Source organism: Canis aureus, chromosome 31, assembly GCF_053574225.1.
Source record: "Canis aureus isolate CA01 chromosome 31, VMU_Caureus_v.1.0, whole genome shotgun sequence".
Taxonomy (NCBI): Eukaryota; Metazoa; Chordata; class Mammalia; order Carnivora; family Canidae; genus Canis; species Canis aureus.
The window spans coordinates 24,063,030-24,087,756 of NC_135641.1; the positions used below are offsets into that span (position 1 = coordinate 24,063,030).

Below are 24,727 nucleotides of genomic sequence, written 5' to 3' on the forward strand. Positions count from 1 at the left end.
ACAAATGGTGCAACAAACCGTAACAACTTGCCTGAGAGTGTTTGCCTGGCATCTAATAAGGGCTGATGTGAATGAAAAAATTTATTACGACATACATATAGGAAATGCTTATGCTATCCTCTGCATGGGGGAGAGAAGCTGGATATCATTAAACATCTTATGATCTCCACTACGGAAAATTGTAGGAAAACATATAGCAAATAACTAGAAGAAAACAGGCCAAAGGTTAATTCTACCTGTAGCAGCTGGGCTGACGGTATTTCCCCCTTGCTTCTTTAGACTTGTCTGACTTTCCTAAATTTCCTAAGGCAAACTTAATCTGTAAAATTAGAAAACAACTATTAAAAATAGCCTTTTAAAAACCGGAGGCCCTACAGAGGCAGGTTTGGGCAAAATCACCAACAGGCATCAGACACTGATTCTTTTCCCCTCAAAACATTTGTTCGTTTCAGAGACCTTTCCTTGGCCCACACAGCGTCTTGCACAAAGCCTGACCATCACTGTGGGTGGTTCTGAAGGTCATCCTCAAGTAATAAATACTCAGGAGGCAGCTTCCACTTTGGTTTTGATAGGAGTCCCTCGAGAGAAGCCAATTTCCTAGATCTTTTTGAGAGAATTTATGACAAGCATCTTTGGTTTCTGAGTCCCTTTGCCCCTGCACTTCCTTGCATTGCTGGGGAATGTGGTCTCCTGGGCATAGCTTCTGAGTCCTGCCCCGGAGCACCAGGGCAGCAGTTCCCAGCAGCCTGTGAATTATTACTGACAGCTTGATGCGCTCCTTCAGGCTTTTGCAGCCTTGAGCCACATGTGGTATGAAGGAGGCCTTGGTTTCAGGACATGGCTCAATACCCAGTGATGGATGTTAGGCAACTTGCTTTACCTTTGAGTCTCAGTTTTGTCATCTGTGGGTGGGGAGGATAAGGAGCCATACCCACACCTCACAGGCTGCTGTGAGTCCGAAAAGACCTCGAGTGGGGTAATGCCTATGCAAGCCACTTGTAAATGTAAAGATCTATATTCATGTGCATTGTCTTATTGTTTTGTAGCTTCCCACTCTTTTTTTTCATACCTTTTGGAATCACTGAGAGAGGCTGGTTCAAACTAAGGGAGACCTCCAGAGGGTAGGACTTGAGAGGTGGGAGGCAGCTGGAGAAACAACGGGAGGGTGAGGGATGCTGAGGAGGCAGGTGGAGAACTCTGAAGGTGATGTCGGGAGTAGAATATCAGAGAAAGGGACGTTGTAAGCAGATATCTAGGAAGCCTTGCGTCTTGACGTTTGGTGTGACACCATGCGGTCTCCTTAAGAAACCTGCAGGAAAGACCTCTCTCACTTTTTAATGTTCTTGCAGTGAGATTTGTAGCCATCCCCTTGCCTCCCGTACATTAATTTCATGCTAAGATTGGCCTTGAGGCAAGAACAAGAGGGGTAGCATAAGAGGACTTAGGTGCACCAGGGTTCTAGAATGATACCCCCTTCCCCAAGTGAGGATTAAATGAGAACACGCACATAGATTGTCTTGCACATAGAAGATGTTCAGTACATGGCAATTATTACTCTTTATGAGCCAAAAGATATTTTACCAAAACAGAAATGATTTGTGAATTGAGACTTGGTTTCTCCTCATATCTCCTAGGACAGGGCTGGACAGTGAAGTTGTTTGGGTGAAGCGCAGTCCAACGACACCTGTGCCCACACAATATGTCCATTTCTCTGACCATGCCTGCTCACACTATGCCCGGATCATACTCTGAGGTCTTGGGGCCACAAGGTCACTGCTTGCTGTACCAGGCGCAGTTGGGGCAGCCATTTCCCTACCACCCTGTGGCTGTGGTCCTCCCAGGAGGCCTCTCTCTAGTGTCCAGCCTCTGCCCCCTAGTGTGGTTCTTTTAGAGATGGTGCTGCTCTATTCCTATTTTCTGACTTGGGTTCCATAGACTTGGCTTCCGTTTGGTATCTTTATCCTTGAAGCTGAGGGCACTGAGACCCAAGGTAGGGGGTGCAGACAGACCACAGGGCAGTTCCTGTCACCCTGAGCCCACCCTTATCTTGGACAATGGGTACTGAAGGTGTGCAGAAAAGAACCGTGGGGGCCGCTGAAGGTTCTATGTGAGCATCTAGAGTGGGATGAGGAAGAAGGGTTTGGGAGGATATTTTCAACCGCCTGTGCTTTCTTTGGTCTCTACAAGACTGCGTAATAGCACCACCTCCAATTCAGGAGTGCTATGAAAATACTGTCTGTGAGTGGATTGTTGCAAATGAAGGTTATAAAGTAGGGCGTTTTTTGTTTTAGCTGGTCATCTGCCTAAAACAATGACCAAGAAAGGCATTACCTAAAGTACTATTCATAAGCAGAGACTGAGTTCATGGGGGGGGGGGGGAGCTGGAGATAGTGTCCAGAGGGAAGTTAGATTCCTGTACTTTAAAGAAAAATAGTCTGTCAAGGTAGGAGCGCCAGAGACAATATCTGGGGAAGCCTTCCAGACAGGACCACGTGCCTCCTGCTTCTCGCTGACAGGTTGGAAGGCCCCAGCTGCAACCTGGAGGGAGTGGCCCCCAAGGGGAATGGCTCCACAGATGCTCCCACCCTGGACATCTCCCAGAGCTACCTCCCCACCTGCCTGCCCATCTGCCTCATAGCCCCAGAAACTTCTTGGGCTTTTCATGTCCTTTCTGGTCACCAGGATTCTGTAAGAATCCAGAGTGAGCTTCTTCCATCATTTGGCTGTAATTCTCCTTGTAAAGAGTACTGTGGGGTGGGCCCTGGAGAACCTTCTAGAAAAAAGCCTCTCCCCTGTTTCTTGTTCTTCGTTTCTTTTTTTTTTTTTTTAAGTTTATTTATTTATTTTTAGTAATCTCTATAGTCTATACTCGCGGGGCTCAAACTCACCAGCTCCCGGCTCAAGAGTCGCATGTTCTTTTGACTGAGACTATGAAGGGCTCAGTTGTTGTTGGTACTTAAGTTGTGTTGACACAAAAGTGATACGGAGGAAGGAAATGATTAAGGCTTTCCATTAATGTGGAAGAGGATTCAAATTCTAGCTCTTCAATTTTTCTTGGACTTCAATTTTCTCATGCATACAATGGGGCTAACACCATCGCATATCTTACAACAAGGAGAGACGATATAATAAGGCAAAGCGCTTTTACTCCCCAAATGGTGGGTATTATTTGCATGTCTTTTGTTCATTCCTGCTGTCATTGCCTCAGCTCCTATTATGTCTCCCCTGATGGCAGCTTGCAAGCTGGTCCCTGTGCTCTGTGCTCGCAGTCTCTGCTCCTGCCATCCATTTTCCAGTAAGCTGTCAGAAAAATCAGCATAAAACACAAGGATGCATGCCATGCCCCTGCATAAAATCTTTTTAAGAGTTTCCAATTTTCTGAGAATAAAGTCTGAAATCTTCAATATGGCATCCTCCCAAAAACAGTCTTCTGAGTTTGCCTATTTGCACTTATTCACTCATACATTATACTGTTATGAGCACCTTCTATATGCCAGATACTAGGCTAAATGCTTCCTAGAGATGGTTTCACATAATCGTGAGAACAACACTGTCATTAATATCTCCATGATACAGAAGAGGAAAGGGGTTCAAAGGGATTCAGAGGTTGAGGAACTGCAACCAATACACAGCGAGTGGGTCATGGAGATTTGAATTCACCCTGCTTGACACCTCCTCCACCTGGAGCTCTGTACTGAGCAGTAACGCTCCTCAGCAGCCGAGAAGGGGGCAGGGATCTGGGAAAGAGGGAAGCAAGATTTGGAAGAAGGGTGATGGGGTTGAGAGGAGGATGTGAGCTCCCCTTTCTCAAGTTGGTGGTGGGGAGTGGTCACCTCGATCTGGAGAGAGAGGGAGTTCTGTGTCTGGGCTTCACCCACGGTACATCGTGTCCCCAGGGGACCCAGCCTACCTTCCACTCCTCCCTTCCCTCCAGCACAGAGCCTGGTGCCAAGTGGGTGCCCAGAATCCACTTGGGTGATGATGACTGCTGTTGGGAGTCACACCCTTCTTTCTAGGGGACTGGAGAGGCGGCAGGGATGGTTAGTGTGTATAGAGCGGCGACGCTTGCTCAACCTGCGGTTTCCTCTGGCCTTCCCCGCGCAGCCCCAGATCAGCCTCTGTGAAAGGAAAGCACCCCGCGGCCTCCCCCCGCGCCCCGACCTCAGGCCTCGCGCCCCAGCCCGCAGGCAGCTCCCGGCCCACGTTCCCTTCTGTCTGCGGGGTTCCACAGCGCCCGGGACGCGCCACGCCCGACGTCGGCAGGTTCTTGTCAAACCCCGTGAAAGCGATCTCGTGGCTTCATATTCTACGTGACAATAGTTCCGAGAGGTAAAGCGACTCGCTCAGGGTCACGCAGCCGGTCGGTAGCAGAGCCAGGATTTATAGTTCGCGCTGGTTAGGACCAACCCGTCGGGGACCCGCGGGGCGCGGCGGGGAGCGAGCCCCGGGGTCCCCGCGCAGGCCTCGCCCCTCCCCCGTCCCTGCGCCGACCTCCCCAGCCCGAGGCAGGGTCCCGGCACCCCGCGCTGCGCTCACCCGGCACCCCTAGCCCCGAGGCCCGCTTCCTAGCCCCCCCCCCCCGGGGGCCACGCCAGGGGGCTCGCGGCGCCGTGTGACCGGGGACCCACCCCGTCGGCCCGACGATTTGCATCACGGAGGCCGCCGCTTCCCCCGCCCCTCCGCCGCGCTCTTCCCCCTCCCTCGCGGGCCCCTCCACCCTCCGCCCCGGCCCCCCCGTCCCAGCAGCCCCTCCCGCCGGACCCGGCGCCCGGCTCGCAGCTGCCCGGCTCCCCTGCGGCCGCGGGGCGCGAGTCGGGCGGCACCTGGGGGAGGGGAGCGCGGGGCCGGGCCGGGCTGGCGAGGACGCCTGGGGCACTGCCCGGCGCTAACAAAAGGAGCGGCCGCCGGCCGGCGAGGGCGAGGGCGCGGAGCGGGCGGAGCGGCCGCAGCGGGTGAGTCGGGGTGCGCAGGGCGGCCGCGGGGCCCGGGCCGGGCGGGGGGGGGCGGGCGGCGGGGCGCGGGAGGGGAGGCGGGCGGCGGGAGGGGCGCGAGAGGGGCGCGGGGCGCAGGAGGGGAGCGGAGCCCGGGGCGCGGGGAGGCGCGGGGTGGCGGGGCGCGGGGCGCGGGAGGGGAGCGGAGCCCTGGGCGCGGGGAGGCGCGGGGAGGCGCGGGGTGGCGGGGCGCGGGGCGCGCCCGGGGCGCTCGGAACCGGTGCCCAGCGCCGCCTGAGCGGTCTCGCTGGCGGGCCGGGGTGTGCGTGCGTGTGCGCGCGTGTGTGTCCCGGCCGAGACCGCCCTGCTTCCCCCCGGCTCCGCCAGCCTGCGGACCCACAACAAACCCACGTGCGCTCGGCCCCCGGGAGCCCCGCTTCTCCGCCGCGCCCCGGGTCAGGTGTGGGACGCCTCGCAGACTCCGCCCCCCGCGGCTTCCGGCTCTGGCCTTACAGACCGGGAAACTGAGGCCTGCGGCGGGGGCGGGGGCGGGGGCTCAGGCGCCACAAGTCGCACGTGCGCCCAGGCCGGGGACCCCCCGGGGGTCCCCCTGGGAGGGCCGCCCTGCGGAGCCCGGGGCAGCGAGCCGCGCTGGGGGCGCCGCTTGCGGGAGGGCCGCGGAGACACCGGAGAGGCGCCCTCGGCCCTCCAAAGAAAGGGGAAGCGAAACGCGAAAGCAGTTACGGAAAGCTCACCCCAGGCCAAGACCTGCCCCGGCCGCGACGCGTCCCTTGATGTGACCGGGACCGCCCGTCGCCCCCGCCGCACGTCGGGACCAGGGTCGAATTAAGGGTCCGCGGGTCCCGCCCGGAGGCAGGACGGAGCCCAGCGCCGCCTTGGCCCTGCCCTCGGGCGACGGCCCCGGGGGGAGACCGCGAGCCTCGGCCCGCGGAGGGAGAGAGCGAGCGCCCCGGGAGGCAGCGGCGGCGGCGGCGCGGGCTCGTCTCCTCGGCCTTCTGCTTGCGCTGAGCCTCGTTGGTCCCTTCCTTGCGAAGAGCCAGCCCGGGTGTCCTCGGCCCCTTTAGGCTCGGGGCTTCTTAGGTGTTTTTACAAGCGAGGCTCGCCGAGGCCTCCTGTTCTGGGTAGGGACGCTCGCATCTTTCAGTTCTATCAGTTTGAGCGAAATTCTGAGGTCCTGATAAGAGAGGGCTCTTGCTGGTTTTGCTTTTTCTTTGCTTACACACATGCTCTGCTCAGCTTGGCAGGTTTAGTTCATCAGACCTGTTCTGGCAGTGGGGACGTGGGAGGGAGGGCGAACTGGCCTCTTAGGTGAGGGTGTTGGTGCAGAGGTGAGCCCCTCGGGTTGTGGGAGTGGGGGAGTGGGGGTGGTGGGTGTGCGGGAGTGGAGGCACCCCTGCCAGACGGTGCTCCGTGCTCGGTGGGGCTGCCGGTACCTATGGGGGTTCAGCCCGGCCCTGGGGAGAACCCGAGGGCCATCATTCCTAACCCACTGTTCCTGCGGATCTAGAGGGGCATCTGGTGAACCCTCTTGTTTTACAAGCAGGAAATGGAGACCTGGAAGGTGCAGCCGCTTATCTGAGTTTAAGACAAGTGAAATCGGAAACAGGGTTTGAGTATGGGTCTCCCAACTCCCATACTGCCCCTCCCAGCCTTGCCAGCCACGGAAGGCAAAACCAGGATTCTGTGGTCAAAAGTCAGTGGCCATAGGCAGAACAGAGTTAAACAAAGAAAGTAATTCAGATTGAAAGCTGCACCCTTCCATTATCCCTTTCAAGAGTGTTTTATTCATTTGAGAAAAAATAGATTTAATAATTCTTGACTCTCCTCCTAGCCTTTCATAAGGTTAGTTATTTTTCTCTACCCGCTGCCCCTTTGCCCTCAGATTGGAATGGGGCCAACTGTGGAGACTTAGATGTTTTCGCCTCTCATCCCTGTGCCAGGAGGTCTTTGTTTGGGTCTAAGCATGGGGCTGTTGACATCAGCCCCGCAGGGAAGAAAGTGTCTCTTAAGGGGGCTACTCCTGAGCCACTTGCGGGAGAACAAAGCATTGTTTTCATTGATTTTATTTAATTAAATTCTTTTTGAGAGTTCTGTGGAAGTTAGCTGCCTATTTTTATATTTGGCAGTGGGAAAGTTGGAAAACCAAAAAAAAAAAAAAAAAAAACCCAAACCAAAAAACCACTTGGAGTCCCGGTTTCCCCAGAGCTCATGTCCTGTCCCTGTTATCTCCTGGTTACACTTGTTTCTTTTCTTAGGGGTTCTGGAGGGTTTCGTGTTTGTGGTCATTCCACAGGGCCTGGGAGTATAGTTTTCTTATCAGGATGCTCGCCTAAGGAACTTCAGAAATCATTTGGCCAGACCCTTTTCTTTTCCAGATGGGAAAAGTGAGCCCCAAAGAGGAGAAATCACTTGCCCCAGGACATGCAGCCAGGTGTCTGCTTTTAGTGTTTCTTTTTGTGTAAAAGGAAAACCGTTGCATCAAATGAGTTGTTGGCACCCCAGAGTAAAGTCAAAGTTATGATGGTTGTTATAACAACACCCTCTAAGTCAGAGAATGAGTTCCTTAAGGATTTAAATAGGTATTGGTTATTAAACAAAGCCCTGGATCCCTGTGGTAGCTATGGTAAAGAAGATTATGGTTATCATCACGTTATCATCATAGTTAGCATTTACTTTACCCTGGTCCTGGCCTCCTCCGTGTTTCCCTGTCTATTGCTTGCTTTCCCAGCAGGGAGCTGCCTTGAGCATAATCCTAAAGCAAAAGACAACAAGAAGCCAGAAAACAGAGACCCCACTTAGCGGCTGCAGTTTCCTTCCTTAGGAAGTGCACTGATCGTCCTTCCTGCCCAGTCTCTGCACAGACTGTGCTAGTGGGATGGAAGATGCTTACGCCTTAGAATCAGAGGAGCGGGTTTGAGTCAACCCTTCTCTCCTGTGTTCAGTGAGGATATGATTGGATAATGTGAGGGGAAGATTGGGTCTGTGTCTCCTGGACTTGTTTTGGGTATCAAGTCATGTGACGCATGCTTATGACCGCTCAGACCTCTTGGCAGGCTTGGGTACTCACCGGCTTTGTAGGTGGTAGAGAATGTTGGTGGGAGAGTAACCCCACAGGGTAAAATAGGAGACCCTGCTTAAAATAGGAGGCCCTGCTTAAAATAGGAGGCCCTACCTAGTTAGCAAAGAGGTATGAATGTCTGCCAAATTGTAAAGGGGCCGTGAGTGGTTGTGAGGCATATGTGATTCTAAGGTAAATAAACCTAGTAAAAAAACAAACAAAAAAGAAAACTATAACGTTCATGCCCAGGTTGTGCAATCTGAAGTGATTCCATTCATCCATTTCGTATTTACTGGTAAGCAGGCAGGCTAGGGGTGGGGTCCTTTGCTGACCCGGAGTTACAAAGAGGCAGATCCATTCTGTGCCCTGTCACTCTTGCTCAGAACACATTTGGATCTCCCTTTTAGAGATTGTCCTCAGAAACCCACAGAAAATAGATCTAATTCATCTCAATATTGACCTGTGGGGGTGGGGAGGGGTTGCCCTTTTCTTCATGAGTCAAACCAAGAGCAGGTGGTAAATGAGCCAGTAGAAGAGGGAAGGCTTCAAAGAGAATGTAACTTTCTACCAGTGTGAGGATGTGGTTTCATTAAAAAATGACAAGAATAGTTCATTAGTGACATTTGTAGTAATCTTCTGGAACATTATAATACTGAGAATTTGCTTAGACCTGGTATCAGTGATTTGTTCAGTAAAAGCCGAGTTGGGGAAAAACACCTTTTTCTCGCTTGTATGCATGTATACTGAAACTACATGATGTCGTTCTGGTTCCAATTGATGGATTCTTTCTAATCTTAGCTGTAACAGTAACATAGCGATTCAGTTTCAAGTCATTACTACGGTAATGGGTAGGGTTCAGGGTAGCCTTCAGAATCCATTTGGTGACTTAAATTTTATTTATTGTTCAGATTATGAAAATCAGGTATGCCCATGGAGGACAATTTGGAAAGTACAAAAAAGTATAGAGAAACAGAAAAAGATTCCATTATTCAAAGGTAACCACTGTTAACATTTGGCAATTTTCCCTCTGTTCTTTTTTTTTTTTCCTAATGGATTTGTTTTCTCTAAATGGTTGAGAACATGCTGTATGCGCATTATCACTTGCCTTTCTTGCTCAACCTTCTCAGATACACATGTCATGGTTGACATCAGCATCAAAGCTACATCTTTCATTCATCACCCGTATCCGCTGCTCAGCACATCTGAGGTCACGTGGCCCAAGGGCTCTGATCACTTCAGTGATATTTCAGCGAGTGCCTGTGGAGGGAGGAGCCTCCAACATCCTCCTTCTATCTCAATCTGCTTCGAGCATTCAAACTCCAGCTATTTTTTTTTTAAGAGAGCGAGCGAGCACATGTGGGGGTAGAGGGAGAGAGAATCTTAAGCAGGCTTCACATCCAGCCTGATGTGGGTACCACCCTGAAATCATGACCTGAGCCAAAACCAAGAGTCGGCCAATTAACTGACTGAGCCACCGAGGCGCCCCCAAACTCCAGCCATTTTTATGTTACTTGTTATTTTAGAAAAAGTTTAAAGTCTAAGGTGGAGGGAGAAGGGCCCTGCATGTGACTTTGGGTTCTAGTCCTACTCTTGTGACCTCCAAACAACTTGAACAGTTTCTGTGGGTATTAAGTAAGCAACTCCATGGTCATTTACTAATTCAGTCCTCATGTATTCTAGTGCTCACTCTAAACCAAAGATATATGAGAAGAACTCAGCTTTAAAGAAACTCATGGTCCAGGGGAGGACACTGGGGAGCAAGAGACTGGTTCAGGGTACTACGGGAGCACAGAGGAAGCATTAGGAAGGTTTCTGGGATGGGGTTACCCCAGCCACTTCTAATTTGCCGTATGGTAATTGATGCTGTGATTAACATGCTTGTGAATAAATCTCTGTTTATATTTCAAGGTACTTTCCATAGGATAAAATGCTAAGGTTAAAATAACTGGGTCACATTTTAAAGGATATGATCATTTAAAAACTTTATAGGGATGCCTATGTGGTTCAGTTGGTTAAGCATTTGACTTTGGCCTCAGGTCTTGATCTCAGGACCCTGAGATCAAAAGAGCTCAGCTCCATGCTCCCTGCTTGGTGAGGAGTCTACTTGTCCTTCTGCCCCTATCCCCTCAAACAAATAAAATCTTAAAAAAAAAAAACCCTTCATAGGTTCAGTCCCAATTACATATGAAGTCTTCCAAGTGCTAAAGTATTACGTATTGGGGGAGCAGTAGAAGTTTAGAGCACAAGTAATTCAGGATTTGATTCGTTTTTACTGAGGTGTAACTGATATACAACATTGTATTAGTTTCATGCATACAACTTAGTGATTTGATATTTGTGTATATTGTGAGATGATCACCACAATAAGTCTAGTTAAGGAGTACCTGGGTGACTCCGTCAGCTAAGCATCTGACTCTTGGTCTCAGCTCAGGTCATGATCGCAAGGTCATGAGATCGAGGCTGGAGTCAGGTTCTATGCTCAGCACAGACTGTTTGTCCCTTTCCCTCTGCTTCTCCCCCTCCCCCACTCTCTCTCATACATAAATTTAAAAAATTTTTTTTAAGATTTTATTTATTTATTCCTGACACACACACACACACACAGAGAGAGAGAGAGAGAGAGAGAGAAAGAGAGAGAGGCAGAAACATAGGCAGAAGGAGAAGCAGGCTCCACACGGGGAGCCCGACATGGGACTCAATTCCCAGTCTCCAGGTTCAGGCCCCAGGCGGAAGGCGGTGCTAAACCTCTGAGCCACCTGGGCTGCCCTAAATTTAAAAATCTTAAAAAAAAAAAAAAAAATCCACCACCACACGTATAGAATTTTTTTTTCTTGTGATGAAGGATTTGAATTCTTGCTCATCATTTATCACGGGTGTAGACCTGGACAAGCTAGTTAAGCTCACTGAACTTCAGTGTCCTTCTCTATAAAATGGGCAGCACAGCCCTTACTTCACTGGGCCGCTGTAAGGATTAAATGAAATCATAGCTAAAGGGTCCAGTGCAGTGACAGGTACACAGGAAGGACTCACTAAGTGATGGCTATTATTGTCGAGATTTTTCACAACTTGCAGAAACCGTGGCCGTATCTTTTCTTAACATGAGAGCAGGCCATTGTGTGGTTTTCTGTGCTGAGGGAAGCAGAAAGTTCATTGAAATGGAACGCCTACTAGGTGACAAATTGAGAAGGAAATGATCACTTGCATGATGCATTATAAAAAAGTCTCCTTCTTCCTCTTCTTCTTCTTCTTCTTCTTTTATTTTATTTTTATTTTTATTTTTTTTTTAAGTAGGCACTATGCCCGTGTGAAGCCCAATTTGAAGTTCAAACTCATGACCAAGATCAAGATCTTGGAGATCAAGAGTCAGACACTTAACGGACTGAGCCACCCTGGCACCCCAAAAAGTCTTCTTATGGACAATTTCAAATATGCCAAAGTAGAAAGAATGGTGTAATAAACCCCTGTAAACAATCACTTATCTTCAACAATTATCACAACTTAGAGCTGATCTATAGCCCCACATGACTTTGAAGCACATCGCAGATACCTTATCAGCATGATGCATATTTGAGGCATTGAGTGGTGCTGCTCTTAGAGCCAGTGTCTGCTGTGACTGTTATGGGACTCTGTGTGTGTGTGTGTGTGTGTGTGTGTGTGTGTGTGTGTGTGTGTGACGGGGGGGGGGGTGCCAACTGTAGAACTTCTGGAGTTTTACTGCTCAAGTGAGGACGCCCTGGCTGCTTCATCCCACACTGACAGGATAGAAAGAACGCTGAATTTAGAGTCGGGAGGCCTAATTTTGCAGAGTGTCCCCACCTTTTGCCAATTGTCTGCGCTTGGCATGTGACTTGTGAATTTCCTCGAGCACACTCACAAACGTTTGGCAAGTACTGAATGAGGTAATCCATATGATAGCCGAAGCAGCTCCACGTTAGGTCACGGAGTCAGGCTTGAACCAGCCTTCCCTTCCCGAGAGGCAGTTTCCCTGTGGCAGCGAGGTCACAGCCTGGTGGCCCCACCACCAGAGACGCATTCAGGGAGTGTTGCTGCCAGTCTCATCCTGAGGAGGTGGCGACTGCTTCAGGGGAGCCCCTGCCGCACACTGCACCCCATGCCCGTGAATCTCTCCTTGTTCCCTTCCGCTCAGCTTTTCCCTCTGACTCACAGATGGGTGCACGGAGGCCCGGGAAAGGTAGGGCCTGCTGGCTGTGCCTGAGTGACGGGCCCTGTCTGGGACCCCTTTTCCTCCAGGTGTGATGAGCTTGGTTTCTTCTATCTGGCTGTTCCTCCAAGTAGGAATTTCTGACTCAACTAAAAGAAGAAAGTTGATTTGTTTTAGTAATTAAGTTGAAGCCCTCTCTTTAATCCTCTTGGGGTGCCACTATGTCAGCACTATGCCTAGTGCTTTGGCTTGTGGTCTCCGGCTGTCACTAGCTAGCTATATGTTAGGCAAGGTGCATGTCACCCCTCCTGAGGGACCCAACTCTGAGCTCTCCAGGCCACTTCCAGCTCTGAGATGCTCGATGACAAAAGGAGAAATATATCCCTAAGGTCAGGGGGCTTCTTCATACACACAGTAAATGAAACCTGTTTCCTCTTAGAATATTCAAACAGGGTAAAACATTAACCCCCTCACCTTTTGCCATATTCCACAATCCCACTTCTCTCTGAAGTGACTACTCTTTGTATTTTGTGGGTCCTTCAGCCCCTTTGGTATGTACATTTATGTGTGTATTCATGGTTATGAATAGAATCCGTGTGGGGGATCCCTGGGTGGCTCAGCGGTTTAGCGCCTGCCTTTGGCCCAGGGTATGACCCTGGAGTCCTGGGATCGAATCCCACATCGAGCTCCCTGTGTGGAGTCTGTTTCTCTCTCTCTCTCTCTCTCTCTGTGTGCCTCTCATGAATAAATAAATAAAATCTTTAAAAAAAGAAAAAGAATCAGTGAATAGATTCCATCTCATTCCGCCCATCCATGACAAACCTGCCTTTTCCACTGTACTATATGTACTGAAGATCTTTCCCTATCAGCGTATACAGATGCTTTTTCTTTTTCATAGCTACATTATGCTCTATATTGGGATGTTTACTGAACCATAAAAATGTTCCATAAAAACGTATTTCGAACTGTATTTAGACCCTCAACTTATGGGACAAAGGTTGGAGATGTCACTGGTTAAATGAAGCCAATCCATTAAGCTCTGGAAAGGGTGGTGAGGGAAATGGGCACAGGGATACTGGGGACCACACCCTGGAAAGCTGGAACGAAGGGCTCCCGGGAAATTACTAAGAGGTTGACTGTTTGGATGGGGTTATTTTTGGAGATAGCCTGGCTGTTTGGGTGCCCTAGGCTGCAAGGGCAAGACACTGAGCTGCGTCATCACCGTCTCCTCCTCCTTGCACTGTCCCTGGCACTGCCAAGTTTGTTTCTGTTCCCAGGGCCCGAGGAGACCCCGTGTGTGTGTGTGTGTGTGTGTGTGTGTGTGTGTGTGTGTAGGGGGTGGGGGCATGCAGGGAGTGGGGAGGGCGACTAGAACTGGAGGGATGGGGATCGAGGGGGGAGAGGGAAGGAGGGGGCATTTGATGCCAGGCCTAGAGGAGGGAGTGCACCGGGGCTCTCTGCCCTTTCTGCTTGATCAGACCCTTCTGGAGTGTTCCTTGGCTCCGATGCAGATCGTGGGAAAATGCAGCGCACCCGGAGACGGGCCACTTAGAAGACAGAGGTGTCTTCTGTATCGGAGGTGGGATAAATGTGGAAACTGGATGTTCTTGGCTGCAGGAGATAATTAAAGGCACCTTCTTCCTATGGAAAAAGGCTACCAAGCACGCAGAGCGGTTGTTGGGGAGGGGAGGACCAGCGCAGGTTGGGGCAGATGTTGCAGGGTGGCAGACTGGAAGGACCCTACAGAGCCCACTTGGCCAGCTGTGGAGCAGGCAACGTCCCGGGGCAGGTCGTGGGAGTACTGGAGCCAACGTCGCACATGACCTTGTTGGCCATCAGAGGATTGGGGCTTGGCTGGTGAGTTGACCTAGATGCCTGCGAAGCCCCTTCCAACTTTGGGAGTCTAGGACCGTGGGGCAAGAAGCAGAAAGAGGCAAAGTAGGGCTGCAGGGTTGGGGCAAGTTCCATAGGAAGGACCCGGAGCAGGTCTCACCTGTTTTGTGCAGGTGGCATCGAACAGACGCCTTCCAGGGAGGCTTACACGTTGTTTCCCTGGATCTTGGCAACCCTCCTCCTGTTCTGTCCTTGGCTGCAGCTCTACCTGACTTTATATTCATAAATTATTTCCACAGTAATAAATATATCACATACACTTTAGATGACCAGGAAATCTGGCAACCAGAAAAGAACTACATGTCCCAGGAGGTTGATTGTAAATTTTTTTTTTTATTACAGTCTTTCTAAATTTGCATCCATCTCCTGGTTTCCCTAGCAGTGCTGAGACGTCATTCAGCTTTAATTTTAGCAACACTCTACCCTTTGCAACCTCTTGAAGGTCCTCCGGGCTAGAGTTGACAGTACCAGCCATATATAATGCTCGTCGTCCTTTTCCGTCGGCGGAAAAGGAAGAGCCTCTTGGAGTTAAGCTTTAGTGGAGTCTTGTGAGGGCGACCTGGCAAGTTCACTGTGTTCTGGGCTTTTGCTGTGCTCTTGGCCCTGATGAAACACTATATGTTCTCTCATACATGCAGTCCTCACAGCCACACTCCATGTCTGGGTATCAGTAGCTCCATTTTGCAGATGAGAAGGCTGAGCTTCAGAGAGGGGTAGAGACTCACCCAAAGGTTCACTGCTGCTAAGGACTGAGGCTGGCATGGGGCATAGCTTTTTCTCTGTGTTAAGTTACAGGATTTTTCTACTGCTAATAATTCTAAGTCCTTTGAATCTGAGAAGTGGTCTCACCCTTAGTTTCACTGGGAGCTTGGCTGAAATTCTCCCTAGAGGGGCTGATGGAAGTTTTCTATCATTCCCCTGAGAACATATGAGGGAAAGAATTCGTGGGACAGTCATGTGTGGATAGCATTTGCTCATTCCCCTTTTTGGTAAAAGTTGTTTGCGTCAAGCCTGGTTTGGCCTTTATTTATTTATTTATTTTTTGCTTGCCTTTTAAAGCTAGGATACCCACCTGATTCATTATCTGTTATGACTGGGAATAAACACACTAGTGGTGAGTATGGCCACAGATTGGTGGGTGCCTTCCATGCTTTTAGCTTTTAAATGCAACTCAATAAAGACATTGTTAAGGGCTTATCTTGCACCTGTTGTTCTAGGCTCTTAAACAATTTCTTCTCTTTTAAAGTTTATTCAACATTAATTTATTCATCAAATATTTTTTGAGTGCCTATTATGTGCTAGTTGTTGTGCTAGGCATTGGGAATATTTACATAAAGAGCATGTGTTGTAGATAACGTGCCCACATGTATTCAGTGTAACAAGCAGGGCCTTGGAAATTAGTGGCAGACAGACCTCCCATGTCACCCTCTTCCTCTTTTCGGAGGCCTTGCTTTGTTCGTTCATTCAACAAACATTGAATGCCTGCCATAGCCCTTGTACAATGTGCATTTTTAGAACAGAGACCCAGACATTCCCACAGTTCTGTTCTTCAGGAGCTTAGTTGGAGGAGGGCATGCAGATGTTAGTTACAAAACTGTATGAAAAATATCATGAAGCAAGGAAGAAGGTACAGCATGGTTGGGAAAGCTTTCTGGAGCAGGTGACCCCCTAAGCTGGGTCTCGGAGGGCAGTAGCTTTTAGCCCTCCAGGGAAAGGGTATTTGGAGGAGAAGGAGCTGTGGGAGCAAAGGTGTGGGGGGACCACTAGCAGGTTGGTGTTCCTGGAGGAGAGCACATAAGGCAGGAAGTGGTAGGCCTGGGTTGGGCCATCACTTGCATTCCCTATGATTTTCACAACTTCCCCATGTGGCAGATACCATTATCACCTCCGTTTAGCAGGTAAGGAAGGCATCAAAGGCTGAAGCAGGTTCCTCGACTTGCTCAGAGTCAGCCAGGAAATGAATTTCGGTGCTTGTACTTGGACTAATCCCACAGCAGTGCCTGCAGAGGCAGGGTGGGGAGGTCTAGCTTGCTGGCTAAGGTGCTTGTGCCTTCCCTTTTGATCTTTTAAGGGTAATATCCTACTGAATCTTCTTCCTTCCACCCGCATCATGGTGTCTTCCAACATAGAGTTAAATTGGGATTAGTGGGTTTGGTGTTGAAGGCATCTCTTCTGAGTATTGGTTCTAGTTTTTGCCCTCCTTTTCATTCAGAAAATCAGGACTCCAGAGGCCTTCCGAGAAAACCTTTATGTGCCTAACCATGTGTGACAGGGGAGAAGAAGTCTCCTGCCCTTTCTCTTAAGTTCCAGGGTCACTTAGAAGCCCATGTGTTACCTGTGAATGTTTAGTTCAGAGAAACTGTTGGGGGCTGGAGAGGGTGCCATCAATCTGGGCTGGCAGAGATTTGAACAGGTGGGTCTTGAGCTGTTCCTTTAAGAATGAGGATCAGGATGGTAGATGACCACAGATGACCTATGAGTAAAATTATTCCATCTTTCCCAATGAAAAGTGGGATCCCTTTGGCCTGTTCTCCCCATCTCCCAAACTAGTTTCGGGCTTGGAGTCGGCTCTTGGGTTGGAAAGACAGTATCCATTTGAGCATTCAAATACAGTTTTTTGAAAAATAATCAGTGGAGAGCTCAGAGACAAGATGAGCAAACTGTGGAATGAAACAGAGAGCAAGGAAACAAATGATACGGACATCACCGTGGAGAAGTTAATAAAGGAACAGAGCTGTACGTACTGAAAACCAAGTTGTTAGGGAAGGCTCGAGGAGAATCACACTATATGCTGGGAACAATGATAAGGAAATTAATCAGGGAAAATCAGAGATCTAAAAGGCCTGCAGAGGTGATCTCAGAATGGCCATTGGGGCATCTGTAGAGACACATGTCACTTCTGCGCACCGTCAACTGACCAAAACACAGACACACCTGACTGTAAAGGAGGCTGGGAGAGCATCTCCAGCCGGGGGGGGGGGGGGCTGAGCACCCTTTTAGAACTCAGGCTTGGGGAAGGCCTCCTATAACAAAAAGGAAAAGGAGGAAGGTGTATATTGGGAGCACTTCAGCTCTGCCCAGAGCAGAAGCCTGGGCCTCAGGCTTGATCAGCAGCAGGGGAACACTTGAGAACGCAGAGAAGAAATACTCAGAGGGTTCTGAGGGAAAGGCAGTGTGACCGAAGACTTCAACACTGATGCGACTCACTCTGCAGGAATAAGGCAGGTGGCCAGTTGTCACGAGAGCAAGAATTCTAAGGTAGGACAGAGGAGCCCTTCTTGGGAAAACCTACTTGCCAACGAAAAGGATGAACCCAAGGTGTACCTAGGAAGGCAGGGTTAAGGGTCATTTGGTGAATACCCCCTCCTTTAAAGATTTGTTTATTTATTTGAGAGACAGAGAGAGTGGTGAGCCCTTAATCCACTCAAATAGAAGTGAAGCAAGGGTGGGCAGGAAGGCTAAGGAATAGAATGTGAGAAGTACCAAGAAGGTCAGGGAAGTGGAAGACTGGGCGAGGACATGGGAGGATGCGGATGTTGCTAACTTTCCCGCTCCCGTCCTGTCTAAAGAGAAAAAGTCATGGTTCCAACCTTTCAACTCCTTCTTTTCTTAAGCTCGGAGGCATCTTTAAGGAAATAATATCTGTTTTGGTGGAGAAACATTCATGAAAAGTTCAGCTCTTTAAAAACTTAACCTTTATGTAGAATGGAGATAAAATAACATTCAAAACTAAAAAATAACTATTTTATTTAGTAGTTCCAGCCATCCTTGTTTCTTGCAGTCTTCCCTCTTCCACCTTTCTATCCACATGCAAATGTAGAGACATGTGAAGAATGATACTCATCTATTTTTTTTTTTTTTTCTGGGTGGTGGGATCTTGGGTGGCTTTTAGTTCTGTATAATTTTGTATGAGGTTGTCAAAAGGTGTTGTTGGGGCGCTTGGGTGGTTCAGTTGGTTAAAGGTCCGACTCTTGGTTTCAGCTCTGGTCGTGATCTCAGGGTGTTGAGATGGAGCCCTGCGTGGGGCTCATCGTTCAGTGCGGAGTCTGCTTGTCCCTCTCCCTCTGGCCCTCCCCCCACACCCCATGCTGCCTCTCTTCCTCTCAAACAAATAAATAGAAAAAAAAAAGTATTGTTAAGTACTGATGCTCAGGGTATGGAAAGCAGATGGGAGATAAAATAGATGAATAAAACATTGTCTTTTCATGGGAAAGTTGGTGAGTCAGTTCTGTGAACTCTGAACTCTAGGCAGGATGAGATGCTGTAAACCAGATGATCCAGTGGGTGCTGGGGCGCAGAGGATGAAGGGGAAGGTTTCACCAAAGAGATAGGGTTTGAACTGGGTGCTGAAGAACGGGAAGAGTTCTGATAGGTCTTGAACGGGAGAAGGGCATCCCTGGCCTACGGGGGAGCAGGAGCACAAGCTTGGAGCAGTGAAGGTTTGGCATGTCTGGGTAGCCGTGAGTACTACTTTGCGATGGTTGGAGAACAAAGGATGGATGAAAGCGTAGACACTGTTCATTAAGCGTGCACCGTGTGCCAGGTGTGACACACCGTATCTCCACTCCAGGCTGCCCATCAACCCTAGAGGATGGGTATAATTATCCCTCTGGTACAGATGGGAACCTGAGGTTGAGAGACAGATTTATTTGCCTGCACTTCGGCTTGAATCCCCCGAGCTGCCAGCACGCCAAAGGCCACGGTTTTCTACTGCTCTGTGATTTGTGGTGCACGGAAGACCTTCAGTGGCCACCTTTGTGAAACATAAAAACACAAATAGATATAAAAGACATTTTTTATAGGTAAAGACTTTCTAGGTAACTGTACATAATTTACCTACATACAGACTGATGAAATATAAATCTATCTTACATGTAAATTTTAGGTAAATATAAAAACCTAATTGTGGTCCAGACTGTAGCTGTGTGTAGCCTCAAGCTACTTAATCTTACCCCTAATTTCCTTACCCATAAAAGGAAATGATAATTGTGGGGCTGCCTACCCTCAGATTTGTTTTTATGTTCAAATTAGATCATTGATGTGAAAAGATGACAAAGTATAAAAGAGCTACACAGAAGGGTTTGTTATTGCTGGCACACCCCTTGCCCTTCTGAGAACTTAGAGACATGTGTTAGAGCACCCACAGGGGGCCATAAAACCCGCCACAGTCCCGGACTTGCTCCCTGCAGGCCTGCAACACGCAACTTGGTCACCAGGCAAGGAGCTGTGCCGCCCTGACTCAGACAGGCAGCTGGAGGCTGTGATGGGAGGTAGCGGAGAGGGAGGGAGGCAGGTCCTCTGTCTGGGTGTCTCCCGTCGCCGGGCGGGCGAGAGGAGGCCCCTGCCTTCCTGGTTGCTGGCAACGTCTGGGCCAGTGTCGAGGCGGGAGGGACAGCTGTGAACAGCTTGGTGAGTTACACAGGGCAGAGGAGGGTGTTCCAGACGTGCCAGGCTACGGGAAGGAATGTCGGAGCTGCCAGGCAAGCAGGCCCCCCCCCCGATGTCTGTCTGGTGGAGGCTCGCGGTCTGGAGGAGGGACAGGAAGGACAGATGCCAGGGGCCTCTGGAGCGGTCTTTACTTTTCAGGAGTGCTGCTGAGAACAAGGCAGGGCCCTGGCCTCTAAGACATCGGTCTCTAACACAGCACACCAGGGTGGGCTGGCAGCCAGACCTCAGGACTCCGCTAGTGTGGTCTGGAGGCAACTCTCATTTGCCCCAGGAAGGATTGGGATTGTTCTAGGGTCTGGAGTGGGGCCTAGCATGCCACTGGCAGTTGGTGGTGGTGGTGGTGGTGGGGTTCCAAAAGCCCTGTTGTGTGTGGGGGTGATGGGGTGGTTTTAGAGAGCCAAGCTACTCTGTACTGCTGAAGGAACCAGTTCCTCATCCTGCTGGTCTCTCTGCTATTCTGAGACAGGCCTTATAGCTCAGCATTAAGTCAGGATGGGCCCCTCAAATTGCTGGCACCTACAGCAAAGAGAAGAACCTTCATCTCGTACACACCATACTCCCGCTATGTGTTAGCTCTGTGAGACAGCGGCCCCCTGGATGGCAGGATGCTGACCCAGTTCTCAGCACAGTGCCCCCCACTCCCCCACTATGCTTGCCCTCTGCTTCCTGAGACCAGGATGCAGTCATTCCCAGTGAGCATGAGCAGGTGCTTTCCAGGTAAGGTCAAGGCAGTGGGAGATGCAGCAGCCCAGGGTAGGGAACACTCGGGGCAGTCCCTTTCCACTCGTCACTTCTGGCCTTCGAGGTGAAACACAAGCAGCAAGATGAGTAGGGAAGGTTCTCTGGGCTGGAGATGCATGGAGCTGGGCCCTAGGGTGGGTGGAGTCAGGTTCAGGACCTTGCTCTTCTTTTCCTTCTATTGGGAACCAGGGTCATAGGAATTTGTCCCAGGTGAGAGAGGGAGCAGGGCAATAAGGGAACTCTGACAAAAGCAGTGGGGTTGGACCTTCACTTACCCAAGCACGCTGCTGGGACAGCCTTTGTCAATTGTATGGTGTTGGGAGGATGCTGGCCCAGGGCCCGAGCTGGGGGTGGTTAATGACAGTGTTAGGAATAAATCCCCAGAAGATGCTTCCTGCCAGAGGGCTTGTGGCGGTTCCTTTTTTGCTCTACACAATGAACATTTTATTCTGGCCTATAAATCCGGAGGAGAGGAAAGATCAGGTAAGCAGGAGAGGGATGAAAGGCACCTCCCGGGGACGTGCTTCTGCATTTGGAGAGTCCTACTCTTGTCCCCCAGGCCTTCCAGGTGACGCCCAGAGTGGGGGCTGGGAGGCAACTCCCTGGCTTCCCCTCACCATCTGCAGGGTCATCTTTCTCCGAGAGCCTATCACACTGGGAAAAACACCACATGCTTTGCAGCCACATAGACTCGGGTTTAATTCCAGATGTGCCACTTCTTGTTCTTATTGTTGTTGTGTTGGCCACTTCTTCACTGTATGAACTTGGGAACTTATCTTCTCTGACCCTCAATTTGTCATCTGTAGCAATTAATCATTGCTACCTCATGGCATTGGTGCGAGTCCTGTGCAGTGCTTAACCCAGTGCCAGCATGTAATTGGTGATAATAAATGGTAACTATTTTTTTTAATGGTAACTATTTTTAACGTCATAGTTATTTTCAGTTATTGGCCACCTGATGGGCCTGACACTCTGCGAGGCACTGTAGGTATGAGGTTATGTGAGGTCCAGCCTCTCCCTGGAGGAGCCTCTGTCTAGGAGGGGAGGTGGGTCTATAATCAGGACGCAGATGAATGTGGGTTGCACAAATTGCTGCTAGAGCACGAGGCAGGGGTGGGGCCGGGTAGGGTCAGAGTAGAAGAGGTGAGATCCCCGTGGAGGCGTTTGCCTGGGCGGTTAGGGTAGGGTAGAAGGAAGTTCACAAGCGGGATTTGGCATGCGATCCACTGATAAGGGAGGGCAGGAGCTGACCATAGGGGACACTGGGGGGCCAGCAGGGGACCCCACAGGGCTTCTGCCCTCTGCTAGCATTCGAGCTCACACAGTTTAGGCTCAGGATAGCACCTGCAGTCTTTCTCTGGCAGTTGGGTAGATGTGGACAGGGACCTAGCCAACAGTGGCTCGGGGAGGGAGTCTTGAGATGGCACTTATCACCACAGAGATCTCTCCAGGCTCAGGGCTGGGATCAAGGGTGGACGTTCCCAGAGGGAGTAGTACAGGTCACCAGACAGACATCGCAAATGTGGAACCCTGAAAGTGCAGGCTCCCAGTGTTGTGGCCTGGAGACGGGCTTCACAAAACTTTGGCGCAGAACTATTGTTATCAAATTGGGACTCGAGGAGGGTGGGTGGGAGAGATGACCTGTGAATTCCCGTGATCCCATATGTAGTGTTCAGTGTCACAAAAGAGAACCACAGGACACTTTCATGTTTAAGGATATACATTTGTGATTTTAGTTACTTGCAAATGACTTCGAAACCCTGTGATAGACACAAATTGAGTGAATCATTTGGGTGAGATAAAAACAAAGTTATATTTCATATTGGCTACAAGGAGCCTATATGTCATCTAGCAGGTGATAGAAATACGGCAGCTTTCATTTACTGGACTCTAACCATGTGCACTTTACAGGAATCTCACGTAATCCCGGTTAACACAGGCTCACTCTCCCCACCATGCCTGCCCCCACAGCTCAGTGTGACGGTAGAGAAGCAGACCACTGTCCTGACTGCTCCCACTCTAGTTCATGACCATGATCCTTAAGTGGACTTCGGTGTTGTCAGGTCATGTCTCTATTCCCTTGGCCCAGTGGTTCTCAACTCTGGTTTCCAGTAGCATTACCTGGGGAGATCATAAAAGGTAGTGCTGCCTGAATTCCATCTAGAACAAATGAAACCAGAGTCTTTATGGAGTGGACCTGGACATTAGTACGCTTTTTTATTTATTTTATTTTATTTTATTTATTATTTTTTTAGTACCCTTTTTTAAAGCCAAGCTTTAAAAATTGATTCCAATGGACAGTCTTGGCAGAGAACCACTGCCATTCTCTCTAATCCAGGTGACTGTTCACACCTCTTTCTGTCTGCAAACCTTTAACACCTCCTCTCCCATCCTTACTCGCCATCAGAATCTTGTTTCCCACTTACCTGAGAAAGTAATGGTAATCAGAGAACTTTCACACCCTTCTGCCACCAAATGCATGCCCATTAATTCTACTTTCTGCCTGTTACTGTGGATGATGAATTATTTCTGCTCCTATTTCCGACCAACCCCTCCACTCGTGTGCTGCATCCTGTTCCCTTACTTAATTAAGGACACGACTCCGGCAATAGTCCCTTCTCTTCCCAATGTTTCTGTCTCTCTGCTGGACCATTCCCATCTGCCTGCCCCATCTGTCGATCTATGGCTGTTGTTTTTCTCCCATTGAAACCCACCCACACGCATATGCACATGCACTTCTTCCCCTGACCTCATCTACCCCTCCAGCTGCTGCCTCATTTCTTTGTTCCTTGAAAGAATCATTTGCTCCCTGTAGTCCTCTTCTCTCATGACTTAAGCCCACGCGAATCAGTACTTTGCCTCCATCGCTCCACAGAAACCACACCTGTCAGGTTCACCAGTACCTCCATGTTGTCAATTCCAACGCTTAAATCTCAGGCCTTATATTGATTTACCAGCAGCATTCGATATGGTTGGTTATTCCATTTCCCTTGGAAATGTGTTTTCTCTTGGCTTCTGGACTATCACACCCTTTGGTTCTCCTCTTCTGTCACTGGCTTCTCAGTTTCTTTTGTTGGCTCATCTTCACTTGTTCACTTTGTAGCACCTCAGGGAGCAGCCCTTGGACTTGACCTCTTCTCTGTCTCCTCATTCCCTGGTGATCTCCTGCCATTCGTATGCCAACAATCCTCCAGTTAGAACTCCATTGCAGACCTTTCCCTGCACGCCATATTCATATATTCAATCATCTACTCACCACGTTTCCTTGGGTGTCGAATAAACATCACAGTGATGACCGGTCCAAGACTAAACTGCTTTTTCCTTCAAAACTGCCATCCCCACTTCAGGAGACGACAACTTCCATCTTTCTAGTTGCTAGGGCTTCAAACTCTGGAGTCAGTCTTGACTCATTTTCTCATGCTGCATCCAGGCTATCAGCAAATCATGTCAACTGTCCTTGCAAAGTAAGTCAAAGAGCTGACTACTTGTTCGATCCTCTAAATTCACACCAGTCCAGGACAGATCAATCACTGCTTTTAATTTTTAGAATAGCTTTGTCACTGGGTCTTCTACTTACATTCCTGCTCCTATGGTCTCCTCAAAATAGCAACTAGAGTGATCAACTATGTTAAAAGATGTACCATTTCATTTCTTTTCTGCTCAGAAACCAACAAGGGCTTCCCATTTCACTCAGAGCCAAAGTTCTTAGAAGGGTCTGCAAGGTTCTGCATGACCTGGTCTTCAGGTCCTCACAGACTTTAGCTTCTACAATTTTCTGCCACTTCATTCTGTTACTTCATGTCCCTTAAACATAAAGCACATATTTATATATTTTTTTACTCAGAGCCTTTGCACTGCTGTTCCACTCAGTTGGAACACCCTTCCTTCTTACACTTTCATTATGTTCCTCTTCTTTTCCTTCAGGTTTCTAACTAAACATCACCTTATTGGAAAGGCCTTTCTGACCATTTTATATAAAATAATTCTGGTCCCAGCCTCCTGCCTCATCCCCCTGGCTCTCTCCCCTTTATCCTGACTATTGTCTTTAGTGGCATATAGGGCCATCTGATTTATTTACTTTATGTCTCTTCTCACTAGGAAGTTGTTTCTATGAGGGCAGGGACTTTATCTCTTTTGTTATGATTATTTTCCTAGGACCCAGAGGAATGCCTTAGGAATAGTGGGCACGATACATAGTTGTTGGCTGAATTTACCTTAATCCTCACAAAAACACTTCAGAATTAGTTGAAATTACCTCAATTTATAGATGAGGAAATCGAGGTTCAAGGAGCTTAAGTAACTTATTCAGAGTCACAGAGCTTGCTGGCACAGAAGTGGGACACACACTTTCTAAGTGACTATGCCCCTAGACACTCTTTCTGTTGAAGCGGGCCTCTCCCCAACCCCCACATCCTAACTTGCCTCATTTTGTTCCACATCTCATTGCAAGCAAGCAGACCCACAGAGTGACAA

General features: G+C 49.4%; 1 protein-coding gene and 1 long non-coding RNA gene across 6 annotated transcripts in view; one reads left to right on the forward strand and one right to left on the reverse strand.

The window, feature by feature from the left end:
- Nucleotides 1–1,533: 1,533 nt before the first annotated feature.
- Nucleotides 1,534–5,871, reverse strand: LOC144302560 (uncharacterized). Its single transcript, XR_013369463.1, has 2 exons — nt 5,687–5,871; nt 1,534–4,020 (listed from the first exon to the last, which is right to left on the reverse strand). It is a non-coding gene; the product is annotated as an uncharacterized LOC144302560 (long non-coding RNA).
- The window catches only part of ST6GAL1 (ST6 beta-galactoside alpha-2,6-sialyltransferase 1), a 122,290-nt gene continuing 101,750 nt past the window's right edge, over nt 4,188–24,727 (forward strand). For 3 of the 5 annotated variants that reach the window (XM_077880024.1, XM_077880020.1, XM_077880026.1), the window contains exon 1: nt 4,795–4,952. The gene's annotated coding sequence lies outside the window, so the exon portion shown is untranslated. Of the gene's footprint in view, nt 4,330–4,794; nt 4,953–19,449; nt 19,475–24,727 lie in introns of those variants that run through there. The other 2 variants (XM_077880022.1, XM_077880023.1) reach the window with 2 other exon arrangements.